This window comes from Eublepharis macularius, chromosome 16 (assembly GCF_028583425.1).
Source record: "Eublepharis macularius isolate TG4126 chromosome 16, MPM_Emac_v1.0, whole genome shotgun sequence".
Taxonomy (NCBI): Eukaryota; Metazoa; Chordata; class Lepidosauria; order Squamata; family Eublepharidae; genus Eublepharis; species Eublepharis macularius.
This window is the reverse complement of record NC_072805.1, coordinates 30,143,852-30,166,022: the sequence shown is the minus strand read 5'-3', so window position 1 is coordinate 30,166,022 and position 22,171 is coordinate 30,143,852.

Sequence of the window (22,171 nt, the reverse complement as noted above, 5' to 3'; positions counted from 1 at the left end):
AGAATGGGGATGATGTTCATGTACTTCTGAAAGAGTACATAGAGCAAGGCGGGTAGCACCTATAAGACTAACAAAATTTGTGGTAGGGTATGAGCTTTCATGAGTCACAGCTCAGTTCTTCAGATAAGTATCTGAAGGTTTCTGAAGGAGTGAGCTGTGATTCATGGAAGCTCCTACCCTACCACAAATTTTGTTAGTCTTATAGGGGCTCTGGTCTCTTGTTCTTTTCTACTGGTACAGACAGACTAACAAGACTACCCATCTTGATCTACTGCTAAGCTAGCTGAGATAGCAATGGGAAAGGTGGCGTTGGTTATGTATGTGATAGCATGTTCTCAACAGAAATAGTAAAAGCTGCTGCATCATCCAAACTACTGCTACATCATTCTTACATCCAAGTAGAAATTTAGGTATCTTCCATAACAGGAGAGAAATAAAAGGAATGAACACATGACATTTCCTCAAACCAATTCAGGTGACTGTTTCCATCTAAGCTCAGCATCGGCAGGACTCTAATCTGGAGAACCAGGTTTGATTTCCCAATCTTCTGTTTGAAGCCAGCTGGGTGACCTTGGGTCAGTCACAGCTCTCTCAGAGCTCTCTCAGCCCCACCCACCTCACAGGGTGATTGTTGTGGAGATAATAATAACACACTTTGTAAACTGCTCTGAGTGGGCATTAAGTTGTCCTGAAGGGTCTATAAATTGAATGTTATGTTTGAATGTTAAGTTTTCCTCTAAGAGAAAAATACTCTTTTCTACAATGGAATATTTTTTCTCCATCCCAGGAAGCCTTTCTCCACCAGAGAAAGTCATTATGCATTGGAGAAAGTCTTTTCCTGCAAATTAACAGATGATAATTTTAGAGTCCAACCTAGATTGTTCTGATAATAAAGTTCTTCTGTCCAGCATTTAACATTATCTTATGCCTCAGATTAGCATTCTAAGGTATTATCCTGTGGTGTCCAAAGCAGAACTGTGGGATTTCTCATTTTACTAAGTATTCTTCCCCCTTAAGGCTAGGTTCTTCAGGAAACATGACTGACACAGTCCCTTTAAGTAGAACAAATCAATACACGCTCAGCACCGAGAGCCACAGAATGCTGATGAGGAATTAGCAGAAAAGGCCAGGTAGAGTTTGGATGAAACTGATGGGGAAAAAAGTAGACTCAAATCCTCATAATTAACAGTGATGGAATAACAGCATTTTCTAGTGACTTTAAGGATTTAGAATGAATGAAATGCTTAATCTAAAAGCCATACAAAATGAGACACTGAAAATAATAAAAAAAAAATCTAAGCAGCTACACCGAAAACTGCAGTTTTGATTCAGGCAAAATACTTTCCAGAAAATACGTTGTGTGAATATTTGCCTTTTTGCAATTTGGCACACTTTACTTTTGCTCCTGCTGCTTTGGCACTATTTTTTTCCTTGTCAGATGTTTTATCTTTGTTCCAGGATCTATCTATCTATCTATCTATCTATCTATCTATCTATCTATCTATCTATCTATCTATCTATCTATCTATCTATCTATCTATCTATCTGTCTGTCTGTCTGTCTGTCTGTCTGTCTGTCTGTCTGTCTGTCTGTCTGTCTGTCTGTCTGTCTGTCTGTCTGTCTGTCTGTCTGTCTGTCTGTCTAATCTGGTTGGCTGGCTGGCTGGCACTCCTCATACAGCTATCACCTTAAGCAGAAATTAAAATGGGAAAATTGGATCAGTCCTATAGGTGGTCTCAGCCAGTCAGGGATCACATAGTAAATATGATGAGGCCACAGCAGTATGAATTGAATCAGATTGGCTACATGATGGTATACAAGCTTTCAACAGGAAAGGATTTGCTTCATGGGTCATTCATGGGTGCTCCCAACCAGTCTGGGAATGAGATGACATCATAAGGCTACATAGCAATTTGATCTGGCCATGTAATCTCATCATTAAGAGCAGGTCATCCATTGAGAAGGAGATGAAGTGAGGAAAATGTCAATTAGTAGGTGAGCATTTGGGCAAACAATCATTGGGGAAGGTAGGTATTTTTGTACTTGTCCAAAATGTTCATGGACATGGTAGAGTTTGGGCTTGGCAGTAAATATGAGGTGCTATTGGATGCACGAAAACTTAAGATGAGGCTTCATTCCCACAATGACTTTGTTTTTGTGAGGTGAAGTCAATATGGTCCCAATACATCGGGACCACACAGCGTAGCATCCAGACAAGAATAAAAGAACATGAAAGACACTGCAGACTTGGCCATCCGGAAAAATCAGCAGTGGCTGAACATAGCCTAACTGAAACAGGACACAGTATCCTATTCCAGGACACTAAAATACTGGACAACACTTCCACTTCGTCAAATTACACAGGGAAGCCGTTGAAATTCATAAGCATAAGCACAATTTCAACAGGAAAGAAGAGACTTTAAGAATGAATAGAGCATGGTTTCCAGTCCTGAAAAACACCAGGCTAACAAAAGACTCTATACGCTACAATAGCCCTGCCGAGAAGATTAGCATATCAAGCACCAATCCATATGCAAAAGAACCTCCTCAGGATACAGTGAAGCCTCCCTCCATTAGCATTCCACACCCTGGGAAACTCTTACAGGATGACTCAGCCCAAACCCACCTTCCTGAGTAGATATAAATTACCTGCCAACATCTTTTCCACACTGTGACACTGAGAGATCTCTGTCTTTTGGTGCTACACCTCTGAAGATGCCAGTCACAGCTGCTGGCAAAACGTCAGGAACTACAATGCCAAGACCACAGCTATACAGCCCGGAAAATCCACAACAACCATCGTTCTCCGGCCGTGAAAGCCTTCGACAAGACATTAAAGTCAATATGGCTTGCCTTTTTTTGCTCATTTTCTCATTCAGGGTTGTTTGACCAGCTTAACCTGTATCTAGACTGCTAATCAACTGAAGGCCTTTTCCATCCCAAAAGCAAATCCAGATTGAGACGGGTCTTGAGAATCTGTCTCCTCCCAGACCACTTGAAGTTGTATAGCCACTACCTGAAGGAACACCTTGTCCAAAAACGGAGTATTAGCCACTGGGCAGTAATCTATTAGCCATGGGGAGTGGGTGGGAGACAGGGGGTAAGAGACAAGTGTCAAGACTGGACATGGGGGGAAACACACTTCAAAACATTTTATCCATTTTGTCAGGCCTTACCAACTGAAAGTCATCCATACTAAAACCAGGCTGAGCTCCTATCTTGATCACTATGTAGCTATTTGTAAAATAAAGGCCTGCTGTGAATAAACTGTTAAGGCAGCTAATATGACTATTGAGGGATAAATGAAGTTTCAAATTAGAGCAAACTCATTTCCAGAAAAACAAGGACTTTGCCCGTTTACCCTGTCCCCACATCAGAAAAATAGCAAAAGAAAGACAACGCACCTGGGCTCAAAGCAAGCTGTAGGTTATGAAACAGCAGTACCTAATGCCTGGGAGACCCAATTGATTGGCTTTGGTTGATTGAAATGGACCCTCCCGTGCCCACTGGCTCAGCTGCCAAGTTGTTAGAAAATGTTTATGTATGCTAGACCCAGGGACAGATGGGGATGTGTGCAATTGGGAGCGCTGTGTCCGAAATTCTCCTCTGCCAGATTTAAGAGTTCTGAATTACCTGGTATTGTTTCTCTTGGAACTGATAAATTAAGAACACCCAATTTTTCTGTATGTATTTCTCAGTTATATATAGGGTGCTCTGTATGAACTGTTTCCACTGCATTCAGTTCCTTCAGATCTTTTTGTGACCATCTTCTCTTTTTATATAATCAATGTGCCCCCTGATATTAAGAGGAGTGACTGTTCCCTATTACATATCTGTTTCTATCCATTTATATTTTTGCAACAGTTTCCATTTTTCACTTTTTGCTGTGAGTTTTTAAGATGCTTTTACATCACAAGAACATTTTTTACAGTTTTTACATACTGTTTATATGTATGATTTAAACCAGTTACGCCCTGACCTGGATAGTCCTTATATGTATGGTTTAAACCAGTTATGCCCTGACCTGGATAGTCCAGGTCAGCCTGATCTTGTCGGATCTCAAAAGCCAAGCAGGGTCAGCATTGGTTAGTAATTGAATAGGAGAGCTCCAACAAAAACCAGAGTTACAGAGGCAGGCAATGGCAAACCACCTCTGTTAGTTTCTTGCCAGGAAAACCCGCCAGGACTTGCCATAAGTCAGCTTTGACATGAGAGGTCTCTCCACCACTCCAAACCAGTTATACATCTAATGTATGTGTAAATACATATTATGCATTGATCAACTGCAAAAATAATTCTGAAACATGACAAAAATCCCTATACTGACGTTTAAAAAGCAAATCTTGATACGGTTCCATATACAGTGGTATCAACAATATTTTTGTGTAGTGTTTGCTGTTTACCGCTACACAAAGTAAAGGACTACAGCAAAAAAAGATGCACTAAACTAAAACTATACAAAAAGAATCTGAATGCAATCACAACTGTATCAAGGTTGTATTTCTTCATTGGTTTATTAATGCACATGTCAATGTAGAAGGCGATATGGAAATAAAAGCTACATGATCCAATTCTGGTATCATTTTAAAAAAAGTTTTTGTAGTGAAACTAGAAAGAAAAATGAGAGGAATGCAGCGTAGAGAGAAATTCTGGTGCAACAGAAGCATGGAACAGTGTATCTGTTAAAATACTACCGGTCAGGAAAACAGAGAAGGCCGCACAAAGGTGGCCTATATCGGTCAACTGTAGACATGGTGTATACAAGTATTTTGAATTGGTATGTGTACATTGCTGTCTGTGTGAAAACGGAAGGATGAAACAGACATACAAATATAGCCCCAGAAACCACACATTGGCCATTTCCACAGGGCCAATTCCTAGCGCAATTTCCCCACAATCCCATTTAATGGTGTGATTTCTGATGTCATTGCGCCATTAAATGGGATCATGCTGGGAAGTTGTGCTAGGAAGATGCTTTGTTCTGTGAGTTTCACGTGATCTTACTGGTGCGTGTAAAAACAGCCATTCATGAACTGATACAGATCTCCACTTTTCTTATATGAATCAAATGATAAGCTGATGAAATGATAAGTGTTTTTAAAGATAATTGATTCAGTGCTTGATAGTATTATTCCATTCTAGAGGTTTGCTATAATATAAGCTTGGGCCAAAAAAATGACCTGTCCCCTCAAATATTACATGTGTCAGACAAAGTTCTTGTTGTAGTAGTTAGAGTTTAGGGCTAAGTTCAGGGAGACCTGGGTTCGAACCAAATCAAAGCTTGCTGGGTGATCCTGGGGGGCGGCGGGGGGAAGCAGTTACTCTCTTTCTCAGCCTAACCTACCTTGCAGGGTTTTGGGGAGGGTAAAATAGAGGAGAGGAGAATGAGGTATACTGCCCTAAGCTTCTTGGAGGAAAGACAGGATAAGAATGTACTATATTAATACTAGTGGGAGTTCACTGAAAAAAAAAATCTGTTTCAGTTTTGGATCCAGGAACTATATACCATTTCTGTTTTTTCCCAGATGGGGCTTTGCTGGTTTGGATCTAATCCATTTGGATTTTTTTCATTATCGTGAGTTTTGGCCCCCATTCTAATGAGGGATTCCATGCAATTTGGGGCAGCTGTTTTTGTAGTGAATGGCACCCAAATCGCACGGAACGCACTCCTCTCTCTAAACCATCGATCCACTGAGTTTTACCTCGGTTACACTACACGCAGACAACAAAAGACCTTGAAGAAGGTGACTGTCAGCCAGTGTACACTATGGAGGGAAACCAACTGACAAAGTGGTAGCAGGGAGGCAGCGGCATTAAAAACAACGCTGCTTTATTATCATCTTTTTCTTTTCCTGTAATTCCAGTACATTGTCACCTTTGCATCCTGTTGGTGCCTGTTGGTGCCATGTTTCTTTTTTGCTTTGCAGTTTTGTTCTCATGATGAGGGGGTGGGGCGGTAATAATTGCCACCAATCTCCATTGCCCAAGTGCAAGCAGGCAGGCAGCTTGATTCTCTGAACGCCCACCCCCGCCTAAACAGACCTGTGTTTTCCGTAAGTTTTCTTTTTGTTGTGGGCAGGAAGGATTGTTTTTGAAAGGGCAGAGTAGGAGAATGGTTTGCATGGGCAGCAGTGGAGGGAAGGGAGCAATCCTAAACAAATCTATTCAGATGTAAGTCTTGTGTAATTCAGTAGTGCTTACTTCTAAGTAAGTGTCTTTAGAAATGAAACCTACGATTTAAGTTTTCTAGGACTTTCATCAAGTGACTGAGTGATCCGACCCCTTGCACCTCGCAGCCACTGACCATCCAAGTGCCCTGATGGGGGTCAAGGAGACAGACCAGTGTCCATGTCATGCAAAACAACCCAAGATGCACACCCCAACAAGTCTACTCTGATGTAAGTCCCATTTTATTCAATAGTGCTTACTCCCAGGGAAGTGTCTTCAGAATAGCAGCCTATGACTGAAGTCTGCCCGTTCCCCCTTCCAAATGTTTTCAAAGCCTATAGGAGCAGAGAGGATTCTCTTTTTTGGCAGGAAGACAATACCATTGCTGGGCTAGCAATGGGGAAAAATAGATGTACTCATGTGCATTGTGCTAATTCTCCTTCCCGCCAACAGAGTTAATAATGTAAGGGCTCTCTCCCCTTGGAATCCGATTGGTGAATGCCGTGTGGGCCTGGTTCCTTGCTGCTGTTGCCACTGCTGCAAGGTAAGAACTGAAACAAAAAACACACAAACTTTTGAGTGGGAGGGTGTGGTTACCATTTGGTTTCCCGGATTTGGGTCACCATTCCGGAAGCTGCAATTTCTAGGTGTACTTCTGGCTCATTTGTTTTGTATAAATACACTTATTTTCCAGCAAATCCTTGAAGTCTAAGCAGCTTGATTAACCCAATTTGGCCTGACCTCATCAGGCTGAGGAGCTACGCAGTGTTGGCCATGTAAGTACTTGGATGGAAGACTACCAAGGAGGACCTGGGTTGCTAGACAGAGGGAGGCAACAGAAAACCACCTCTGCTCCTTTCCTGCATGAAATGTGCCATGGAAAGAGTCTCTATGAATCCATTGTAACTCAGCAACATCATCTTCTGAAACTTGAGTTTGTTTCCTTTCATTAAAATTTCTTGTCTGCCTTTGCCATTACTGTTTTACAAATTGTAATCCACCTATCTCTCATCACACTGTAAAAAAGACAGAAATTGAATATTGTGCATAAATACTTTATGACCCTTCTTGCCATGACATAGCAATGGATGCAATTGTGCGTGTAACTTCAGTTTTCTTCTTTATTGGCAAGTTTGGTTCATTGTATATTCTAAGTGTGATAAATGTTGAGTGGAGAGACGTGACAAAATGCAGTAAAAATGCAATCGTTGTTCTCCCTTTTACTAAATCAAGAGTTTGTCAGCAGTCCGCATGATTTATCAACCGCCGTAAGTCTTCCTTTCTGTCGGTGTACATATACACGGCATGTTGCCTATTCTGTTTTAATAGACAAAGCCCTGAGGACTAAGAATGAATAAAAAAAGCTTGCCAGATATAAAAGGAAAAAGCAGTATTTTAATAGAAAATGAATATGTCAATCTCAGAGCATGGGATGGATCAACAGACTGATATATATTTGTCCTTCAGGAAAAAAAAAGAGATTCTTATCTGAAGGGATACTGCCTATACATATGAAACGGGGTCATTGAAAGAAACTTGTCCCATTGTGTATCTAGGAAACTTTCCAGTAATTGCTTCTTTTGAATAGGCTTCTAACTTAATTGATTGATGATGTCTTAAAGATAGCTGGGTATTTAAAAACAAAACACAACTTGGCTATATTCCATACAGTCTTTCATGTGCAGATCTTCCCCAGCTCCTCTTTAGGAATAATAGGGTCAGGCCACCAATTCAGGGGAAAAAATGTGGGGCACCCATCTGGAGTCTCAAATTGCCTTATGCCAAATCAGATCTGTAGCCCATCACAGTATTATCTTGTCCGGGAGATCTCATCTCCAAGATCTTAAGCAGAAACTTTGAATGATGTCATCTTCTTTCCTTTAATTGAGACGTTCTCTTCTCATAAAGCCACAGGGGATCTACTCATAAAATTCCCAATATTAATCTAGTTCGGTCAGGGCTTTTTTCTGGGAAAAGAGGTGATGGAACTCAGGACCGCACAATGATGTCACTTTGGGTCAGCTGGAAGAAAGGGGGGTGTTAAAATTTAAATTGCCCTCAGCAAAAATGGCCACATGGCTGCACGGCGCGAAAGGCAATCTAAACTCCCCTCTGTCTGGAGATCAGGGGGCAGGGCCACCGGCCATGTGACCATTTTCAAGAGGTGCCAGAACTCCGTTCCGCCGTGTTTCTGCTGAAAAAAAGCCCTGCACCTAGCAAACAGGGCAAGGGGAGCTCTTGTCACACCTCCTCTCACGTTTGACACAGTAACACACATTTTTCTGAGGGAGGGAGAGGAAAGAAGTTTCGGAACTCCATTCTGCCGCGTTCCTGCTGAAAAAAAGCCCTGAGTTCAGTCCAATCTTTGATCTAAAGATGCTAGAGATTTCAACTGGACCACCTGCATTCAAACCATCTGCTCTGGCAATGAACTATGGGCCCTCGTGGGACTACATGATTTAAGAACAAATATGGAGGAGTGAACAGAGAGGACAGGTAGAAGGCGATGCGAAAGACTTCTGCCTGAGACTGTGGTGAGCAGACAATCATAACCTTGGCAGATCTATGGTCTGACTCCATAGAAGACAATTTTGTGTGTTTATTGCAAAGTGTGCACTGTAGGAGTGAATGAATGCTCCGACTTTCATTTCTTTTAATATTGGCTGTTTTCACATGTCTTCCCCTCCCACAAAATAGCGCAGAACTCATGGAATGATGCGCCTTCGTGATGCAATTTTCCATCATGACCGCTTCGTGGCACATTTTTGGACATTATTGCGCCACGAAGCAAAGTCATGTTGGGAAATCATGCCATTAAGGTGTGTCATTCTGTAAGTTTTGTGCTATTTTTCGGGAGGAGGAGAAGGCATGTGAAAACAGCCATCTGTTTGTATTTTTATCAGTGGGTGCCATTCTCTTTTTTGCTGTTGCTTCTATAAATTCATTTGTATCATGTACACATGTTTTAAAGCACAGTCTACATAGAATTTATATTGCAGTTTATGTGTATATGGTATAATGCTTCCTGACCAGTGCACAGACTATATTGAAAAATGTGTACATTCCAAATTGGTTCCAACCAGGTTTTCTGCTGGGGATCATAGAACTTGCTTGTATAAAAGCCATGTAGAATAAGGACTGGAATGGACGACATTGCATGAAAAAGATGACTTGATCCAACCATTTATGTGTGTAAACAGAAAATGCTGTGAAAATAAGAGTCATGGAATCTACTTGCACTAAGGAGAAGAAAATTTGAACCAGGTATTTGATGGTCAAAATATCAGAGATGACAAATCCAAAATCACCCCTAGCACAGGTGTCTGTCACAAGGCTGTTTTTCTGGAGAAGAAGGGCAAGAAATCTGCCATCCTTTATGCTTTGTCGATCTGGCTGTGCCAGGTTCCCCTAGTCCCATCTGTCTTTTTGGCAAATAGCTTAAATCTTTATTGGCCCTGCACATCTGACTGTAAAATTTGCTGTCGTGGCCCAATGGGTTGATGGCAGTTCCATTCCTTGCAAGAAGCTTTATCGCTTTGACTTGGGTCAGATGATTTGGCCTCAGATGAGAGACGCTTGCGGATGCAGAATCCCCAGATGGATTTTTAATCATCATTACTGTGCAGTGTTGTATGGAGAATGAAAGCCCATTAAGAGATGGCTGTAGGAGTCAATAGGCTGTTACCATGCTGGAGAATTTCATTAGATGTTGTTTGTAGCGATTTGGATAATAATATACTAAACATTTAAAGTAGCCTCTCTTCTCTTTTGCACTGCCTTGAGAGCAGCTTAGAGAGCCATTTATCCCTATAATAATTGAATGTTTCCAAATCAAGATTAATTCCCAAAGACTTTGCTGATCAACCCACATTTTCATAATTTTATTTATAATCATATATTTACAGTGCAATTATAGTGATCTAATAAAATAAAACAAAATACGAGGAGGAGGCTAAATATATTCTGGGTAGAAACTAATTCAATTCCCATAGTAATCAGGGGTGGCCCAGTTTGGAAAGGATACTAATTGTTGTTTTAAAGAGAGTTTCACTCTATCAGATAAATAGCCTGCTTAGCTTGAAATTCTGTCCCAGAGAGTAGACTGAAAACGTAGAATGCTGGTAGTCTTTTCTTCAGCTGGCTCAGTAGGTGCCAGTAGCTCTACGATGTTCTTACTTGCTCAAGCAAATAGGTTGCCAGATTAGGAATGAGAAGCCAGAATCAAGGTCACAGGTATAGAAAATGGAGGTGATCCTAAGGCAAAATAAGATGAAACTCGGACTTCTTGGAGAATGGAAGTGGGATTCTAAACGGCAGAATTCAAACCTGGACAACTTCCAGTATAAGTTGGCAAGTGGGTATCTATAATAGGGTTCAAAATACTGCCTAGGCAAATGCCGGGAGATTTGAGAGGGCTGCCTAGGGAGGGTGGAATTTGGGGGAGAAGGTGGTCACTTTTGGAGGATGCTCTAGGAACTCCCTCTAATCCTATGGTAAAGACTACAAAAACTGGGGAAATTCCTAGTGTTACTATGGAGGACATTTTTTCTCCCACTTTTCAAGGGGAAGAGATTTGATGCGGAAGCAAAGAATTTCCCACCAGATGTGGCAATTGGGAAACCTAATCAATAGGGAAAAGCAGATTCTCAAGTATGAGTTTTAACACAAGAGTCTTATCCTAATATGGTGTTTAGTAGCAAGTAGGTGTAATTGTTTTATGTATCCAGTTTGGAAAAGCTGTTAAGAATGGCAGGACTCTAATCTGGAGAGCCAGGTTTGATTCCCCACTCCTCTGCTTGAAGACAACTGGGTGACCTTGGGTCAGTCACAGCTCTTTCAGGGCTCTCTCAGCCCCACCCACCTCACAGGGTTATTGTCTTGAAAGGCAATATTGTTATTATTATTATTATTATTATTCATTTTGACATTTCACAGAGGAAAATACAGATATTTTGGTAACACCTCAATTATTATACCAAAGACTCTTTGTCTCTTGTAAATATATTGTTGAAGGTTGTATTCCATTTATTACATGCTGTATTCATGTAGGCCAGCCTGTGGTTATTTAAAAGCAAAGAGGACATATGTTCTTTAAATTAATATATAACTGGGGGGGGAGGGAACTCTTACAATATGTTATTTGTCCACTGTCCAAAATACGCTACTGTGTGCAATGTAAGGCTATGCTATAGGGTGTCTCATGTATCCTTTTATGTTCATTCACATATTCACTAGATGTAGCCACCACTACCAGCCAATTCAACCATTTCAGTTCTATTTACAAAGCTGATCCACAAAAAGGGAAAAGTCTACAGCTCACACTTGCAAAATATTAAGAAGGGCCAATGGTACAGTGATTGATCAGTAAATAGTAATTGTGTTTGTTCCATGAACATTCTAGTGAAAGATCAAGATGGGTAGCTGTGTTAGTCTGTCTGTAGCAGCAGAAAAGAGCAAAAGTCCAGTAGCACCTATACAACTTATAACATTTGTGGTAGGGTGGGAGCTTTTGTGAGCCACAGCTCACTTATTCAGATACGTGAAGTAGCGAGCTGTTGCTCATAAAAGTTCATTTCAGTGAAAGAACTCATTTAATTCATAATTAAATAAAAAGAATACATGGAAATGGAAAGAGTACATTAGAAATGCTATGCACATAGTGATTTGCATGTTAAGATTTAGGGACCCAGTCAGCAAGTCTGAGGACATATGCACAGAGGGTCTTGCACCGTTATCATTTAGGGACCCAGTTTTAATTACTGAGTGAGTTGTTATCATAAACATCCCTCAGTGATTACTAAACTGCAGCAACGGAAACTGGTTTTAAGAGCCTCCCTCCCCACAAAAGAGTTCTTCATGATTCTGGGTTAAATGCCATTTAAAAACTCAGAGTGGGCCTGTTGCTGAATACTTCTCATTAGAAAACACATTAACCCATCAATGGGAGAAGTAACTTTGATGTATTCCACCTCCATCCATTACTGTCTAACCTGAGCAACACAAAATATCATCACACAAGTTATGCAACCTATCATAGAATGAAATTGCAAATTAGGGTGTATTTTTTGTTTTTAAAAGTGAGTTTTGCTTTCAACTGTGGTTGTTTGCAACCTAGCAAGAGGGCTGGAAACCAATTTAAATTTCATGAGAGAGAAATTGGAACCCGCTTGCTGGAGGGGGTTTTATACTTTGTGGATTAACGTTCCCTAAATATCACTGTTTGGGCAAGGCACGAGACTTTTGTTAGCGAGACAAGCAAAAGGTCATTGACAACATGAAATGGCAGCCTGAGATTCTTAAGAATGCATGAAATGCTTTCCTTTCACGGTAGGAGATGTTGAAGTGGAGACAACCTGCACGTCTCCCTATCACACTATCAATATGGCATGAACAGTGATTAATTTGAAGTTGTTAACTGAGCCTGGATTCCATCTGGGCTCAGACGAAAACAGAGTGATTAGTCCAATTCATATGATTCAACTGAGACATGATGGCCACTTAAACGGCAGCCATGTGGCGTCTGCTGCAAGTGGCAAGCCATTCGTGTGAATCAGCTTGTCATTGGGGAGGCTCTCAACATTCTCGTTGGTCGTGATTCGATCTGGCGTTGCGTCAAAGCCAGAATAAATATCACAAAAACGGTTTTATCCATCCCTGCTTTTGTTATCTCTTGTTTTGAATAGTTTCCATCAGGATTTTGTACCGTTGGCTAGAACCATTTGTTCCCAAATGTATAATCTAATGTGAAAAATGCATATAAAATTCCAAAAAACGAATGTGGATGCAAGCGAACATATACAAAATGAACTAAAGACAACACTGTGAGCAAATAGGAAGTGACACACTGACAAAAAACAGATATATATATATATTTAAAAGGCATCGCTATTCATTATTAATTTTTTACTGTGTCCCTGCAATCTGTCAAGAAAGGGTTAGCATGAATTAAATTGCCATATCCATAGAATGAGCCAATTCACATGAAGTGGGTCAGGAAACAGTCATGAGAAAGCCAGTGTGGTGTAATAATTAGAGTACTACACTAGGAGAGATGCGTTCAAATCTTCACTCAGCCCTGATGCATACTGGGTAGGTTTGCAGATCCCTATACCCTCCCAGTGGGAGGGGGAACCTGGCACTTATCTCATGTCCATTACGTGCTCCTTCTTTGCAAGCCCTCTTGCACTTGCTTGATTACATCATTTCTAGAAGTGATGTCATCATGCCAGCCACAGGAGCACTCCTGAGCTCTGCACAGGGCCAATTCAGCCCGTTTGGGGCCAAAATCAGCCTCAAATGAAGTACGGGAGCACTCCTGCAGCTGGCACAATGACATCACTTCCAGACATTGCAAGCTGTGCATGTTTCTGGGATGCCTGCTGATGGCAGGCAACTTCCAGGGCTCTTGTTTGTTCCAACCCATTGCTAGCAGATCAGCTGGCAACACGGCAAACTCCTGGGAGTTTGCCCACTCCTGGCAGGCACCTGGGAACCATAATACTAGGTGGCTTTGACCTAGTCACCCACCCTCAATCCAGACTACCTTATAGGGTTCCTTTGAGGGTTACATGGGTAACTTGGAACTATATAGTTCACCCTGAGCTCTTTGGAGGAATGGCAGGATTAATATTTAATAGATAGCTAGAAATCTTCTAAAGCAGGACCAAAGAGGATGTTAACTTCAGTAAGTATAACTTCTAGCTTCCTATTCAACAACAAGTAGGAGAAATTGCCCAAGTCTTAACAGCATATGGTGCGGCAGGGGGGAGGGAGGGAGAGGCCGTGGCTGAAGGGCATAGAATCTGCTGCACACTGGCAAGATCAGCTCCCTTTCCCTTTCACCACCATCAGTGCGCTTTGCTCCCAAGTGCAAGGGAACAAGAGGAACATGCTTCCTCTTGCTGCTGCAAGCATGCTCCCCTTGCTCTCCTAAATGTACTCAGGAGCCGAGCACACTGGCAGAGGCGAGAGGGAGCCAAGCAGACTAGAGACACCTAGAGAAAGAACCTCTGCCAGGGAGACGGGGGATTCTCCCTTTTCTCCCTGAGTAAGGTTTTTTCTCACTACATTTCCCATGGAAACTTGCGAGAAACTGACAAGTGTCCTCCATGCATCAGGTGTCTCATCTGTTAGCTCTTAGCCTACCAGCAGCCAATGATGTGGCTCTGAAGTGTGACCTAAGAAATCTATGATCAAAGCAGAAGTCTCCCGTTTTATTGACACCAACATCAGAGCATGGCCATATGGAACTTCTGAAAGGCAGCTGTCTAAATGGCCACATCTGAAGATGCTTCTTCTAGAAAGTCAACTATTTGACTGTGTGCCTTCATGTTTCTGTGAGACTTGTGCCCAGGTGGTTGTGTCTTAAACAGCTCACAATGAACACCTTGCTGTATAGACCACTCTCTACACAACTGCATTTCTATCCAGTTCTAGACTGCAGTGCAGTACGAGATAATAGTGGTCAAAGGAAGAATGTGTGAGGAGGGAAAAATTAGTCTCTTTGAAGTTTCTTTTAACGTAATAAGATAGAGTAGAACAGCCCGCTTAGTTTCTATGGAACAACTCTGTTAGTCTCTACTGAGTGAAATTGTGATTGACAGAATTAAAAGAGAAAGGGCTCTTTGGTATTTTCCCTACAGGCGCATATAAAACATGTTAGAATTTTCCTGAACTGGCACCATACCACACATTAATCTCAATTTACTGTGAGTTTAGCTCACTTTTCATCTGTGGCATCTGTATCAGGGACAGATGGGAATTCAGGTAGCACCTGAGTTACCATGTTCAAAACTGTCCCAGGATTTAAAATACGATTTGTAGTGCAGCCAATAAAACTGTGTGTGAACACAAAAATGAAAAAAATCCAACATTGCCTACAATGGAGGAATGGTGGATAAAGTTTTTGGAATTTGCATCGATGGCAAAACTTACTTCACTGATTAGAAAGAGGACAATGTCTACATTTTTGGTTGAATGGAAACGTTATAGATTTTTTTACATGAAATAGACAATAATGATTTGATGGTATGTGGATTTATGGATTAAGGAATATGAACTATAAAAAAGAGGGCTTTTATTTTTAACATAGAATAAGTGAGAATTTGAAAATGATATATATTTGTCGCAGAGAAAATCAGAACCCAGCTTGTAGTTTAATCTTTTATTTTTTTTATTAGTTGCCTTTCCTGTTTTATCTTTCATGTTTATATGCATTGGTAGTTTGGTTTGGTACTTAGATGATTGTGGTTTTTTCTTATCTTTTATGTTTATTGTTTATTGCTTAAATAAATAAATAAATAATCCCTGTGTGAACAGATATCTTGTACTAAGTGCAGATCTCTCCTGTCATGGTGGTCCATTGACACTACTGTTCATCGCTGCAGCAATGCGCAGACATTACGTCCCCTATACACACCCAGCTTCCTTTAACAACCACTTGGATCTTACATTAGGACCTGATAAAATGAAATTAACAAGTACATTTTTAAATTTCAAACGTGGTACGTTTGCCTGCCAAATTTGTGGCATTCCGAAGCAGGACGCAGAGATCCCTTGTAAAGCAGAGAGCAAAAAATTATAGTTTTCCTTATGCAAGACAAAGCTGGAGATTAAGTTTGGGTTATACTCTAGGCCGAGAGTCAATAAAAGATAAATCGGTATACTGATTGGACAAAGATTACAAAAGTTGGGTGTACAAAAAGGGAATCCCAAGAAAGTGTTCCTAAAATAGTCCTCGAATCCCTTTTGGGATTCCTTTCTTGTACACCTGCTTTGCAGTTCTGTGGTTTGGCTTTCAAAGCGCTCAAGATCAGATTGTCCAACTCAAGGATATCTGGTCTGAAAAATGACCCTTTACTCCTGGTGTGGAGACAAAGACTTGGCACAGAATAATCAGTCTACTGATGCATGAATGAATCAGATGAAATTCTGCCTTATACATAGTTTCAGGTGGGTGGCTGTGTTGGTCTGTAGTAGAAAAGCAAGATTTCTCAAAGGAAGCTTTCTCTTGAAAGGTCATACTTTGGAAATCTAGTTGGTCTCTAAGGTGCTATTGGACCTGAATCTTGCCTTATCCATGGTACTCATTGATTACTCTATTGCATTCAATTCCACATCAAGGGTTCTAGCTCTCCTGAAAGACCCATAGTTAGATGAATGGTCTTTTTTTTACTGGCACTTTTTTCATGCCTGGGTATAAGCATAAATGAATGTGAGGCTAGTTTCCTCCTCTCTATATTTATTACTGAATTGCTTGGTAAATAATAGGCTCTATCTTTAGTTCTTTGCTTTCGTGAAATGATGACTGTTAAACAATTGGACCTGCACATACAGGGGGAAATAAAATTACTGCTAGCTGGAGTTCATATATTAGCACAAACATAGATCTGAATAATTTTTTTCCCACTCTTTTTGGCACAATTCCAAATGAGCATAAAAATGAATGCACATAAAAAGAACTTATAATAATGTGAATATTAATGGGGTTATTTAAGCAGGAGAATTCTGCGCCCAAAATATGATTATAGCAAAAATATTATATAATTGAACTCTTGCTTCCAACTCTCCTAAAAATAATGAGGACTGAGGTTGTATATAGCCCCTCCCCTCTTGAATACTGTCTGACTATTCCTGCTAATGTCTGATAATTTATACCATATTTTATAGCCAACAATACTTGATTTTAGTATTAGATATTGGACATTGTTCTTTGTGGGGTTTTTTTGAGAATTGGCTAGAGAAGAGGGAATATTTCTTGTTTCATTTCACTTCGTATTCATTTAATTGGAGATACCAGAGATTAGGTTGGATTCAACCAGCTTTACTACTGGTAAAAAAGGAAGGATGGTTCCCCCCTGACCATCAAAAAAGGCTATTCTGGTGATCATGAGCTCTGCACGGATCAAAGCTATGCAGATTAGGTGCTTTAGTAAAATGGGGGATTTGGCGAGATTATATGAAAAAACGGGCTGGATCCAACCAACTTAACCTGAGACCTTCTACATGCAAAACAGATGCTCTTCCACTGAGAAACACTCCTTTATCACTTCTTAGTAGGGCTGTGAAACCCCTTCTTGCAGCTCCAGCCACCATTGTTGTGAATGGCAGAAGAATAATCTTTTAAAAATGCTTTTGGCAATGGTGTGGTATCGTTTCTAGGAAAAAGAAGTGGAAGTGATATCAGTCCTCTCTAGGATTTTACCATAGAGTCCCAACAATTCCTAGGAAGTGACATCACACCCACATGCCTTTGCCCCTGGTCTCTTGCTGGTTGCAGTATGCAAGAGGGAAAGAAGTCAGATATTGATTCTCTTTCTTTACATACTTATATTGGAGGTTCTTCCACTTGCATTGGAGGTTCTTTGGAGCAGAATCCTTTAAGGTAGGCATTATTATTAACATACTGCAACAGCGGGTGTGGGTGGGAGAACTGGTGCAGAGGCTGGGAGATAGTTAAGTCTACTTCTTGAGTTCTGGTGCCAATTGTATTAGGGGGAAAAAGAGAGAAGAAACACACTCTGAATAAAAAGAAGTGACATAAAAGCTCCCTCCTCCCCTTTTACTTTGCTGATGCAGTCATCCCATTAGACAAATTAAAAGGCCTGCACTCTTGGTACATTAGAAATCAAACTTTAAGCCCTCAGAGGAAACTGGTTTTAAATGTAGCTCTCAAACTGAATGTTGCATATTCCTGGAATATATGGGCTGAGGTCGGGATAGGAACATTGCCTGTGGCTTGCTTAGTTTTATAGAGGAATGGGGAACACTGTCTTTACAACAAGGTTCATATGTGAAAAGAAAGGCAGCTGATGCTGGGAATTATCCCTGCTATTGTGTAGTGCTATGGGAATCGTACAAATATTTATGTCAGTTTTTTATATACGAAGCCATGGGTGTGATTTGCTTGTGAAGGAGGGCAGATCGAAAGCTGCTGCTAGTTAAACAGAGCTGAAGGGAGAATTTAAAGAAAACATTTCCAACATGACTTAAGCTATGTTTCATACCATGACAGAAAGGACACAATATTTCTGGCCCACAGAGACAAGACACAGATGGCTGAAAAAGACATTCAAATAAACACAGCACGGGCGGTCCGTTGCCTTTGCGATCCCCCAGCTTAGCTCCTTCCACTTCCAAGTTTCTATTCCAAGTCATTCTTGTTGCACTAACATGCCTTGATGAGTACAAAAAAACCCCCAAAATATTGTCTGTCATGTCATCTTATGGCCAGTAGACATAAAGATGTCGAGATAAGAAATTTGAAATATCAAGCTGAAATTTAGACTTAAATTGTGAAATTTTCTTCAAAAGTTTGATAGATTTGGATATATTCAACTCTTCATTTATTTTAAAGAGCTGTCATATTTTAATTTTCCGTCTTCAAGGTCGTTCTCTCCTCGTCGATTTTATTTGTAAAACAACTCTGTGAGGTAGATTAAGCTGACAGATTCAAGGTCATTTACAAAGCAAACCTATACACAGTTAAGTCTATTGAAATCACAGTCACAGACTGGATTAGCTCCGCAGAAAAATGCACTATTAGTAAACTTCACAGCTAAGCAGGGATTTGAATCCAGAATTCCCCAATACACAGCACCACATAGGCAACGGTCACTAACTGTTGAAAATGAAACATTGCTGTATCTATTATTTGGGTCCACGCTTGAAAGCTTATATCCTGGAAATCTAGCAAGAGTCCAGTAGCACCTATAAGACTAACAAAATTTGTGGTAGGGTATGAGTTTTCATAAGTCACAGTTCACTTTGTCAGCTGTGGCTCATACCCTGCCACCAATTTTATTAGTCTTATAGGTGCTACTGAACTCTTGCTCTTTTCTACTGCTATAGACAGACTAACATGGCTACCCATCTTGATCTATATCCCTGGAAATCTAGCTGTTCTTTAAGGTGCTACTGGACATGAAACTTGCTCTTCTACTACAGATCAACTCAGCTATCCATCTGAAAGAAATCCATTGTTACCTATACAAGTAGTATTGTGTTTGGGTTCTGCTACAGACCAATTGACCAAAGAGATGAGGTAAATTCTGTCCTCCATGAGCAGCTTAAGAAACATGATCTTGTAGTTATGAGAAACATCAACTTCACTGATGTGTGCTGGGAGACCAACTCTGCTACATGTCCAGGGTCATACAACTTCCTGACCTGCATGGCTGACTACTTCCTTTCTCAAATGGTGGAGGAAGCAACTAGGGGTTCGGCCATATTGGAGTTGACATTAACTAACAAGAAAGAGTTGTTTGATGAGGTAAAGGTGTGACTTGTGAATAGACATGGGCATGAACCAAAAACAATTATCGAACCAGGGGATCATGGTTCGGTGCGGACCACAATCCCGAATTCCCGAACAGCAACGACCATCTCCTGTCCCCGAACCGAACCTGGATCGTGGATCGTGGATTGTGGATCGTGGAAAACGCAGCGGGGCCCGCTGCTGTTCCCAGCGATACAGGAACGGTGGCTGATGCAAGAGCTCTGTCCCACTCCACTGCTCACAGAAAGTGAAACCCAGCCTGGGAGACCACGGCTATTTATAAGCATGGGTCCCATTCAGCAACACAGGAGGTCTGTGTTTGGCTGTCAGAGCTGCCTATCAGGGTTTGCAGGGATGAGATTGGAGTACCCATGGCTACAGAACACCCCTCCCCCCTCCCTCCCCTGGGTGTCTTCTCCCAACTTGTAACTGCTTTGCAGCTCCGTGGTTGGAAGGAAGCCCTGCTGATCCAGGAAAGCTGGGCTTCCATTTGGGTTTCCAGGGCGACAGAAGGAGGGCAGACAGAGCTCAGGCATTCCCCTGGCTCCATTGCCAGGGGAATAGATTGCTGGCGCCTGAGTGTCTGGATTCCCAAACCGAGCCCGAACGCCATGATCCAGGCCTCTCCTGACTGCTGGATCATTGGCCGTGGACAATCATGATCCGCTGGGTCACGATCGCGCGATCACCGTTTTCGTGGGTTTTTGATGCTCATAATGCGGTTCATGCCCATCTCTACTTGTGAACCTACAGGAGAAGTGATCATGTCCTAGAATTCCTTTTGCTGTATGGTACCAATGGAGTTTGTAGCCGAATGAACATGTTAGATTTTAGTAAGTCAAACTTCAACAAACGTAGAGATATGATGAATGTTATTCCATGGACAGGAATGCTGGAAGAGAAAGGATTCTGAAGGGTGGGCCCTCCTAAAAGAAGAACTCTTGCAGGGTCAAACCATCACCATTCCCGCAAGGCAGAAATGCAGGAGAGGCTCTAAAAAGCCAGTGTGGATGAACAGAGAGCTATGTAATGAGCTAGGGAAGAAAAAGGAGACGTTCACAAAATGGAGAGGAAAAAATGCATCTATAGAAGAGTAGCTAGGGGTAGCTAGGCACTGTAGGGGAGCCATCAGAGAGGCCAAAACTCAGAATGAACTGAGACTGGCCAGGGATGCTCACCACAACAAAAACACGTTCTTCAGATATGTGAGGAACAAACGGAAGGTAAACAGGGCAATACCCTCATTGCTGGGTGAAAATGGAGAAACTTAGACAAAGATTAGGCAGAAAGGCTCAATGCCTAATTTGCCTCAGTTTTCTCCCTGAAGGAGAGAACAGGTCCACCTAGAGATGGTAATCAGCAAGGCATGGCATCGGGGCTGCTGGTTGACATGGGCAGAGAAGTTGGTGAGAAGCACTTAGGTGCATTGGATGCGTACAGATTGCCTGGGCCAGATGGGGTGCACCAGAGAATACTTAAAAGAACTTTCAAAAGAGCTTGAAAACCCTTTGTTGATCATCTTCCATCTCTCTTGGAGGACAGGTGATGTGCTGGAAGACTGAAGGAGGGCAATTGTTATCTCAGTCTTCAAGAAATGGGTAAAGGATGATCCAGGAAATTACAGGCCAGTCAGCCTGACCTCCGTCCGAGGGAAAATACTGGAGCAGATATTAAAGGCATCAATCTGCAAGTATATGACAGACAACATGGTGATATGGGGAAATCAGCATGGATTTGTCCCTGACAGGTCTTGCCAGACCAACTTCATCTCCTTCTAGGACCAAGTGACAGCTTTACTAGATCTTGAGACTGCGGTTGTAGTTTATCTGGATTTGAGTAAAGCTTTTGACTAGGTTCCTTGTGATGTTCTGATAGGTAAACTGGAGAACTAGGGACTGCACTCTAGGGTGGTTAGATGGATAGGAAACTGGCTGGATAACCACCCCCAAAGAGTAGTTGTCAATGGCATCATGTCTGATTGGAGAGAGGTAACAAGAGGAGTGCCACAAGTCTTGGATCTGGGCCCAGTGCTTTTCAATATTTTTATAAATGATATGGATGAGGGTTTGAAGGAATTACTCATTAAATTTGTAGATGACACCAAACTGGGAGGAGTAGCAAACACCCTTGAAGATAGAGATAGAATTAAACAAGATCTAAACACACTGGGAAAGTGGGCAGGTTTGAATAAGATGCAATTTAACAAGGATAAGTGCCGGGTAACAAAAATGCAAAGCATGTATACTGGATGAGGGATACACTTGTAGATAGCAGTATGTGTGAGCAAGATCTGGGGGTACAGGTGGATGGGAAGCTAAATATTATCTGTCAGTGTGATGCAGCAGCAAAATAGGTGAATGCAATCTTGGGGTGTATCCACAAAGGCATAACATCCAAATCACAGGATTTCATTGTTCCTCTATATACTGCATTGGTCAGGCCCCACCTGGAATATTGTGTGCAATTCTGGAGGCCTCTCTTCATCAAAGACATGGACAAATTGGAACGGGTGCAGAAGAGAACAACCAGGATGATCAGGGACCTGGAGACCAAGCCCTACGAGGAAAGACTGGGGGACTTGGGGATGTTCACTTTGGAGAAGAGGAGGTTGAGGGGAGACATGATTGCTCTCTGTAAGTATTTCAAAGGATGTCACTTAGGAGAGGGGAGGGAGCTGTTCCTGTCGGCAGCAGAAGATAGATCTCTCAATAACGGATTTAAACTACA